Source organism: Zalophus californianus, chromosome X (assembly GCF_009762305.2).
Source record: "Zalophus californianus isolate mZalCal1 chromosome X, mZalCal1.pri.v2, whole genome shotgun sequence".
NCBI lineage: Eukaryota > Metazoa > Chordata > Mammalia > Carnivora > Otariidae > Zalophus > Zalophus californianus.
Window position 1 is genome coordinate 75,909,228 of NC_045612.1, and position 10,721 is coordinate 75,919,948.

The window sequence follows — 10,721 nt, forward strand, 5'->3', positions numbered from 1 at the left end:
TGCACAAGTGTTCCTTTTTCTTCATATCCTGGCCAACACCTGTTGTTTCTTGTGCTTTTGATTTTAGTCATTCTGACAGTTTTAAGGTGATATCTCATTGTAGTTTTCATTTGCATTTCCCTGATGATAAGTGATAATGAGCATATTTTCCTGTGTCTGTTGGTCATCTGTATGTCTTCCTTGAAGAAATGTCTGTTCATTTCTTCTGCCCATTTTTAAATTGGATTATTTGATTTTTGAATGTTGAGTTGTGTCCATTCTTTATATTTTGGATACTGTCCCTTCATCAGGTATGTCATTTGCAAAATCATCTACCATTCCACAGGTTAACTTTTAGTTGTGCTGATTGTTTCCTTTGCTGTCAACGTCTAGTGCGTTGGGGTCCCTGGGTAAGGGTCGCGAAATCACCGGGACACAGGGGATGCAGAGCAAAGGCAGCACTTGCAACTGCATGCTGTCGTTTATTTTCCACATAGCTATATACTTGTAGCAATCAGGTAAGCATAACAATATGTACTTTCACACATACTGGGATTAAACTAACATCCTTGAAGAAAGATACATTAAAGAATTCTCTCAGCCACCCTTCCTCTGGAGACAGCATGTTGTTGTCCTAAGGAGGGACGCCTCTAATCTAGGCAAGAGCCACTTCTTGCAGATCCAGGCATTCAGAACTTGCAACATGAGATAAAGGGAAGAGAACGGTTTCTCCTCCTTGCTCAGGTTTGCCTGGCTTTCCTCTCACTGCAGTCCTTGAATGACCCTGGCTTGCAAGGGGCCTGCAAGCCTATGCCATCTCATTTCCCCCTTTTTTCTTTTGTTTTAATAAAATTGCCTTCCAGAGGGTGGCCATAGAATTCTGGGACGGTTTTATATAGCAGAAATGTAGCAGCGTAAAGCATAAGATAACAACTAGCAACACAATGCCCATTCCTCCAGCAGTATGCCCTAAACTCTGAATGATACCTTTTGGGTCTAATCCCTCAAGTTGTTTAAGGAATATTCTGGCTTAAATTCTATAGAATTATTAATACAAGAGTACAGTCGACATCTGGTACAGTTAATTCCATTATAGAAACTAAAGTTCCCAACTAGAAATAGATATGGCAGAGGTACACAAGCAGTTACATTCATTTCTTTAGAAATAGTGAAATTATAAGTTGACGCAGAGTTCGCTGTGCCAGAAAAAGTTCCATTGTAAATTCTAACAGTCTTAAGCGCGGCTGCAATTTTCCATAAGTGCGTTTGAATATGATCAGGAAATTTCTGATGTGATATACGAGGATCTGCGATGCCGCCATCTCCCCAGGCCATCAATTGATGATTCACCACTGACTCATTCCATCGGCTCCGCGGTGGCATCCTGTAAGATGGCGGGATACGGTGCCGTGCGAATTGGTCCTCGACCGGATCCATCTCGCGGGGAGCCAGGAACAGGTCCGTCCATCCTCTGTGGAGACATAAGCATAACCCTTCCCTCTATAAAGTAATAGCCCTGGTTGCCATTCTGCATCTGCAGCCGGTTTAAACCATATTTTTTCATTTAACGGAGGAGGAGCAGCCTCTCCCTCTATGAAATGCTTTTCTGCTCGGGAAAGAATATCTCCTTGCGGAAGATTCAAGAAATTTAGTGTAAATAGTGCCTGTATCAAAATGGAACGCGCATTAGATTGAGTGAATGATAATATATGATCCTTTTTCCTCCTTTTTAATTTTTTAATTTACAACTTTAAAGTACTATGCGCACGTTCCACAATAGCCTGTCCTTGGGGGTTGTACTCAATGCCTGTTTTATGCATTATACTATATTGTTTACAAAAGGCTTGAAATTTTTTGCTGCTATATGCAGGGCCATTGTCTGTCTTAATGATAGATGGTAGGCCCATCATAGCGAAAGTTTCTAATAGATGGGTGATGACATGTTGTGCAGTTTCACCAACTTGTGCCGTAGCCCACATGAAATGAGAATAAGTATCTATTACTACGTGCACATAAGAGAATCGGCCAAACTGCGCCACATGAGTAACATCCATTTGCCAAAGTTCATTGGCATATGTGCCTTTGGGGTTTACCCAAGCTTTTGTCATGCGCAGATGTAAAGGTCTACAGATTGGACATTGCTTCACGATAGATTTTGCCTGACGGTATGGAATTTTATATTGAACATGTAACCTTCCGGCATTGGTGTGGAGTAAATTATGTTCCTCCTCCGCGGATGCAAACAACACCAAAGCGTCCACTTGAGCATTACCATAAGCTAATGAACCAGGAAGATTAGTATGAGAGCGAATATGAGTCACATAAATACGAGCATTCCGGCTTCTAAGCAAAGTTTGCAAAAGTAAAAATAGGTTAAGTAAATTGGACTTATGTGAATGTACAACAGCAGTGTATATATTTTTAAGGACTCCTACAGCGTAAGCAGAATCAGCGATAATATTTACAGCAGAGGGAAAATCCTTTAACACCTGAGTAATGGCGAACAATTCATTTTGCTGGACTGAATTAAAGTCTGTATATTGAACCCAATATTTAGTAGGGGTCCAGTAAGCACTTTTAGTTTTTGAGCCATCGGTAAAGACCGTGGGTGCATCAATTAGGGGCTGATCACTGATGATATCCTGAATAACAAACTCTTGTTTACGAAAACAGTCCCATAATTTTCCTTTGGGAAAATGATAATTAATTTGACCAACATACCCTGCAAGAGCAATTTGTAATTCTTTCGTATTTCGTAATAAAAATGAAAATTGATCCTTGGACAGGGGGATAATAATGTCCATAATGTCATAGCCAGTCATAGTGACAGCCCTATCTCGAGCTTGTTCTATTAGATATGCTATTTGAATACCATAGGGCATAATATTTTTTGAAAAATGATGTTTAGTATAGATCCATTCAATGGGTAACTAATTTTGACCTAGTATAGCCGTGGGATATTGCCATGTATGAAGAATATACAATTTTAGAGGCAAGGAGGGATCAATTCGGGTTAAGAAAGCAGATTTAATTTTTTCCTCTACAAACTGTAGTTCAATTTCGGCTTCAGTAGTAAGTTGTCTGGGGCTATTGATATCAGGGTTTCCCTGTAGGGTTTCAAATAAGTTATGCAATCGGTAAGTAGGGATACCTAGAGAGGGTCGCAACCAATTAATATCCCCTAATAGTTTTTGGAAATCATTTAAAGTTCTCAAGTTATCCCTACGAATAGCCATCTTCTGTGGCCTAATTGCATTTCTTTCTATTACATATCCCAGAAAATTGATGATATCTCCTTTTTGAATTTTCTCTGGGGCAATTATTAAGTCAAAAGGAGCAAAGTACTCAGGTAATAATTTTAAAATTTCATCCAATTCATTTTGATGAGGGCTAGCGAACAGGATGTCATCCATATAATGAGATATGTATACATGGGACCACCTTTGCCGTACAGGGCGCAAAGCAGCATCAACATAAAGCTGGCACATAGTAGGAGAGTTCATCATGCCTTGAGGTAAAACTTTCCATTGGAACCTTTGATGAGGTCCCTGTCTATTTATAGGGGGAAGGGAAAAGGCAAAGCGTTTTTTATCATCTTTATGCACAGGGATAGTGAAGAAACAGTCTTGCAGATCAATAACTACAGTATGTCAACCTTTTGGTAAGACAGCTGGCGAAGGTATACCAGGCTGAAGGGCCCCCATAGGGAACATGGAGTTGTTAACCCCACGTAGATCAGTAAGTAGACGCCATTTACCTGAGGTCTTCTTTATAACAAAAATTGGAGAATTCCACGGGGAAGTGGAATGCTCAATATGTTGCTTTTGCAATTGTTCTTGAACCAATTGATGGGCAGCAGTAAGTTTTTCCTTAGTTAAAGGCCATTGTTCAATCCACAAAGGATCTTCAGATTTCCATAAAATTTTGATGGGTTCCATCTACAATTAGAATTCGAGATGAGCTCCCCACTGCTCTAGGACATCGTGGCCCAAAATATTTAAAGGAACATCTAAAATATATGGTTTTAGGACAGCCATCTGACCATCCTGGGAAGTAAATGTCACGAACTGAGTAGCTAGGCCGATACTGTGAACGGGAGTATTGCCAACTCCTTTTATGGGACAAGGCACGATAGTATAGGGGAGCTTCTCAGGCCAATCAGCAGTCTTAATAATAGTGATGTCTGATCCAGTATCTAGTAAAACAGTAATATCTTTAGTATTCAATTTAACTTTCATCAAGGGCTGCATGAGTTATCTGTGTAGTCCAAAAAACATTTTTTGTGTCTGTACTACCGAATCCCCCATGTCTAATAACAGTAGACTGACCGACAGAAAGGTAAGGTAATAACAATAATTGGGCAATGCGTTCTCCTGCTTCAAAAGATATATCAACTAGGGAAGACATAAGAATTTGGATTTCTCCCATATAATCAGCATCAATTATGCCTAAATGAACTGTTACTCCCTTTGATGTCAGGCTTGAGCGTCCAGTTAATAAAGCAAAGATGCCAGTTGGCAAAGGTCCATAAATGCCAGTGGGCACTCTCTGCGGTTTGTCCCCTCCTTTTAAAGTAAATGATTTTATGGCTGGTATATCCACTGCGGCGCTGTGTTGGGTGGCTGGGCTAAGGGAGAATATAGTTGGTTTCCCCTGTTCGTTTGTCCTGGGCCCGGGGTAGGGCCCGAAATGGAGTTTCCCTGGTGCTTCTCTGCAAAACTGGTATTTAGTTTAGCACGACATTCTCGAGCCCAATGCTTTCCCTTTTTACATCGTGGACAAATTCCAGGCCCACGCCCTTTATCAAGTTTCTTCCCTTTACAATTCTTTCTCAAATGTCCTGGTTGCCCGCAGCCAAAACATTTCATTTTATCTAGTTGTTTGGACTGCAAGGAATGCCAAGTAGTGGCCATAGTTTCAGCAAATAGCTGCATCTTTCGACTTTCTGATGTTACATCCTTACAGGCCTTCATAAAAGTATTAATATCTCCAGTATCCTTAATAGGTAATATAACTCTCTTACAATCCTCATTAGCATTCTCATATGCTAGTAACCTCAACAATTGTTGTTTAGCTTCCTCTCCAATAACAGTTCTTTCCAAAGTTAATTTTAATCGTGATAAGAATTCAACATAAGGTTCATTAGTCTTTTGAATAACCTTAGTCCATGATCCATAGTGCTCCCCTGTTGGCCGAATACGTTCCCAAGCCTCTAAACCTATCTCTCGCAATTGCTCATGAATTTCTTCAGGGGTATTAACCTGAGCAGCAATATCAGAATATTGACCTATCCCTGCCAACATTTGATAATCTATAACCTGTATTCGGGGATTGGGGCTTAATGTGTTCTGACAAGCCCGATCCATACATAGCTCAGAAAACCACATCTGCCATTGCAGATACTCAGGCTCTTTCAGAAGGGCTCTACAAAGGACCCTCCAATCTTCAGGAGAGAAATTATTATAATGTCGAGCTAATCCATTAAGTAGCTCCTTCACATAATGTGACTGTGGTCCATATAGAGACACTGCCTTTTTCAAGCGACCGATATCCTCTATTCCGATACCTTCATAATATGGTGCTTGTGCTACTCCCTGGACCGGGGGAGGCCTGATAACAGGAAAAGCAAAGACAGAATTACCAGCCTCACTTTCATCATCGCTATCTTCTAGCGCATCAAGCTCAGCCAAGGCAGCAGAAAGGAAAGGATTCTTAAGAGAAAGACCTGGTGTGGGTGGCAGAGGTGGAGTGGAGGGTTTTTTAGGGGGCTTCTTAGGTCCCTCTACTATAGCTAGAACCCGCTGGAGAATCTTTTGTAAGTGCTCCGTCCCGGAATCCGATTTTACTTTTGGTTTTGTTTCAATGTGGCCACACTCACTCGGTTCCTGAGACGGTGCAAGCTCAAAAATATCTCTTACTACCGCCTTTAAGCACATCTCAATATCAGTAGAAGCAACAGTAATGCCATAGACAGCAAGTGAATGCTTCAGCATTCGAACATAAGGAGTAGAAGTTTCTTGTCCCATAACCCTGTTATTTGAAGTTACTCACCCTTCCTGTACGTCCTTCAGGGTCCCTGTTCGGGCGCCAATTGTCAACGTCTAGTGCGTTGGGGTCCCTGGGTAAGGGTCGCGAAATCACCAGGACACAGGGGATGCAGAGCAAAGGCAGCACTTGCAACTGCATGCTGTCGTTTATTTTCCACATAGCTATATACTTGTAGCAATCAGGTAAGCATAACAATATGTACTTTCACACATACTGGGATTAAACTAACATCCTTGAAGAAAGATACATTAAAGAATTCTCTCAGCCACCCTTCCTCTGGAGACAGCATGTTGTTGTCCTAAGGAGGGACGCCTCTAATCTAGGCAAGAGCCACTTCTTGCAGATCCAGGCATTCAGAACTTGCAACATGAGATAAAGGGAAGAGAACAGTTTCTCCTCCTTGCTCAGGTTTGCCTGGCTTTCCTAACTCTCACTGCAGTCCTTGAATGACCCTGGCTCGCAAGGGGCCTGCAAGCCTATGCCATCTCACTTTGCTGTGCTTTTTATTTTGGTGTGGTCCCAGTAGTTTATTTTTGCTTTTATCTCCCTTACCTCGGGAGACATATCTAGAAAAAATGTTACTACAGTCGATGTCAGAGTCATAACTGCCTATGCTCTCCTCAAGGATTTTTATTGCTTTAGGTCTCACATTTAGGTCTTCATTGCATTTTCTGTTAATGTTTGCGTATGGTGTAAGAAAGTGGTCCATTTTCATTCTGTTGTGTTTAGCTGACTGGTTTTCCCAACACCATTTGTTGAGGAGACTTGTCTTTTTCCTATTGCATATTCTTTTGTGCTTTGTCAAAGATTAATTGGCCATATAATTTTGGGTTCATTTCTGGGTTTCTTAGTCTGTTCTATTGGTCTATGTGTCTATTTTTATGGCAGTATCATACTGTTATGATTACTACAGCTTTGTGATATAAAGTCTAGTATTTTGATACCTACAGCTTTGCCTTTCTTTTTCAAAACTGCTTTGGCTATTCGGGTCTTTTGTAGTTTCATATGAATTTTAGGTTTTTTTTTTGGTTCCAGTTCTGTGAAAAATACTGTTGTTATTTTGACAGGGATTGCATTAAATATATCAATCACTTTGGATAGTCTGGACATTTTAACAATTTTTGTTTTTCCAATCCATAAGTATGGACTATCTTTCCATTTCTTTGTGTCGTCTTTAATTTCTTTCATCAGTGTTTTATAGTTTTCTGAGTACAGGTCTTTCACATACTTGGTGCAATTGTAAATGGGATTGATTTCTTAATTTCTCTTTCTACTGCTTCATTATTAGTGTATAGAAATGCAACAGATTTCTGCACATTGATTTTGTATCCTGTGAATTTACTGAATTCATTTATCAGTTGTAATAGTTTTTTGGCGGAGTTATTGGGTTTTCTTTTTTTAAAATATTTTATTTATTTAGCAGAGAGAGAGAGCACAAGTAGGCAGAGCAGCAGAGAGAGGGAGAGGGAGAAGCAGGCTCCCCACTGAGCAGATCGCCTGATATGGGGCCCAATATGGGGATATGGGGCTCGATCCCAGGACCCTGGGATCATGACCTGAACCAAAGGCAGATAAGCATCCAACTGAGCCACCCAGGCAGCCCAAGTCTTTGGGTTTTTTAAATATAATATTATGTCATCTGGAAATAGTAAAAGTTCACTTTTTCCTTACCAGTTTGGGTGCCTGTTGTTGTTGTATGATTGCTGTAGCTAGGATTCCAGTACTATGTTGAATAAAAATGATGAGAGTGGACATCTGTGAATTTTTTTGACTTTAGGGGGAAAGCTATCAGTTTTCCCCTGTGTTATGTTCCCTTTTGTTAGACATTAGATATTCATATATGGTCTTTATTATGTTGAGGTATGTTCAGCCTAAACCTACTTTGTTGAGGGTTTCAACATGAATGGATATAGCATGTCAAATGCTTTTCTGCATCTACTGGAATGATTTTATGATTTTTTTTCTCTATTGATGTGATATATCATGTTGATTGATTTGTGAATATTGATCTATCCTTGTATCCAGTGAATAAATCCTACTTGATAGTGGTGAATGATTATTTTAATGTATTGTTGGATTAGGTTTGCTAGTATTTGGTTGAGGATTTTTGCATCTATGTTCATCAGAGATATTGCCCTGTAGTTCACTTTTTTTGTGGCGTCTTTACCTGGTTTGGTTTCAGGGTCATCCTGTCCTCATAGAATGAATTTGGAAGTTTTTCATCTTCTACTTTTTGGAATAATTTGAGAAGAATATGTATTAATTCTATATGTTGGTGTATCATCCTGGACTTTTGTTTGTTGGGAGTTTTTTTGATTACTGCTTCAATTTCATTGCATATAATTGGTGTGTCAAAGTTTCTATTTCTTCTTTTTCCAGTTTTGTTAGGTTATGCCTTTCTAGGTGTTTAATCATTTCTTCTAAGTTGTCCAATTTGTGGGCGTAAAGATTTTCATAATATTCTATCTCAGTTGTTTTTATTTCTGTGGTGTTGGTTGTTATTTCTCCTTTCATTTGTGACTTTGTTTATTTGAGTTCTTTCCATTTTTTGTTTTGTTTAGTTTTGATAGCTATAGCTTTATCAATCCTTTATAAAGAGCTAGCTCCTGGTTTCATTGATCTGGTTTTGTTGTTGTGGTTGTTGTTGTTTAGTTTGTTAAGTCATTTGCTTTTCCTCTAATCCTTATTATTTCCTTCCTTCTGATGGTTTTGGGTTTTGTTTATTCTTATTTTTCTAGCTTCTTAGGTGAAAGTTTGAGGTTTTTGTATGAGATTTTTCTTGTTTCTTGAAGTAGACCAGTATTACTATAAACTTTCCTTATAGAATCATTTTTACTGCATCCCAAATGTTTGTAACCAGAGTGCTTTCACTTTCATTTTTCTGCAAATGTTTTTTTTTAATTTCTTCTTTTAATTTTTTTGTTGTCCCATTCATTGTTTAGTAGCATGTTATTTAATCTCCATGTATTTGTGGTCTTTCCAAATGTGTGTGTGTGTGTGCGTGTGTGCGTGTGTGTGTGTGTGTGTAGTTGATTTCTAATTTCATAACTTTGTTCTAAGAAAAGATGCATGGGATAACATCAGTCTTCTTGAATTTGTTGAGGTTGTTTTGTGGCCCTATATGTGATATACCTGGAGAATGTTCCCTGCAAACTTTAAAAGATTGTGTGCTGTGCTGTTTTTGGATGTAATGTCCTGAATTTGTTAAATCCATCTGTTCCTATGTGTCGTTCAGAGCTACTGTTTCCTTGTTGGTTTTTTCTTTGAATGATATATCTAATGATATAAGCAGGTTGTTAAAGTCCCCTATATTGTATACTATATTGTATTGCTAGCAATTAGTTCCTTTTTTTTTTTTTATTTACAGCTTTATATAATCAGTTGTTCTCATTTGGGTGCATAAATATTTGCAATTGTTATATCTTCTTGTTGGATTGTCCCCTTTATTATTATGTAATGTCCTCCCTTCCCTATTGTTACAGTCTTTGTTGTAGAGTCTATTTTGTCCAATATAAGTATTGCTACTCCAGGTATATTATGACATCCATTTGTGTGATAAATATTTCTCCATCCCCTCATGTTCAATCTGCAGGTATCTTTCAATCTGAAATGAGTCTCTTATAGGCAGCGTATAGATATGTCTTGCATTTAATCTCTCTGTCAACCCATGTCTTTCAATTGGAGGGCTTAGTCTATTTAGATTCAAAGTAATTATTGATAGATACGTTTTTATTGTCATTTTTCTTGTTTTGTGGTAGTTTTTATAGTTTTTCTCTGATCCCTTCTTCTCTTCCTTTTTCATGGCTTGCTGGTTTTATTTAGTGATATACTTGGACACTTTTCTCTTTATCCATTGTGGTTTTTGATTTATGATTACCATTAGGTGTGTATATAGCATCTTCTGCACATAGCAGTCTATATTATTGATGGTCATTTAAGTTCAGACTCATTCTTTATCCCTCTACCCCTCACATTTTAGGTATATGGTACCATATTTTACATCCTTTTATTTTGTGAATTCCCTTGACTGATTTTTTACAGAAATATTATGTTTACTGCTTTTGTGCTTCCTGCTTTTCATATTCTCACATATGATCTTTCCTTTCAACTCAGATTATTCCCTTTAATATATCTTATAGGGCTGGTTTTGAGATCATTAACTCCTTTAGTTTTTGTTTATCTGAGAAACTCTTTATCTCTCCTTTTCTGAATAATAGCCTTGCTAGATAGAGTGAGTATTCTTGGCTGCAGATTTTTCTTTTTCAGTGCTTTGAATATATCATGCCTCTTATTTCTAGCTTACAAAGTTTCTGCTGAAATGCCCATTGAATGCCTTACGGGGTTTCCTTTCTATGTTACTGTCTTCTTTTGTCTTGCTGCTTTAATTTTTTTTTCCTTTATCACTACTTTTTGCCATTTTGATTACCATGTGTTTTGGTGTGGACCTCCATTTGTTGATTTTGATGGGTGATCTCTGTGCCTCCTGGATCTGGGTATCTGTTTCCTTCTCCATATTAAGGATGTTTTCACTTATTATTTCTTCAAATAAATTTTCTGCCCCACTTTCTTTCTTCTGCTGGGATCACTAAAATGTGAATATTATTACACTTGATTCGAGTCATTGAATTCCCTAAGTCTATTCTCATTTTCCATAATTCTTTTCTCTCTCTTTTGTTCAGATTGATTACTTTCCA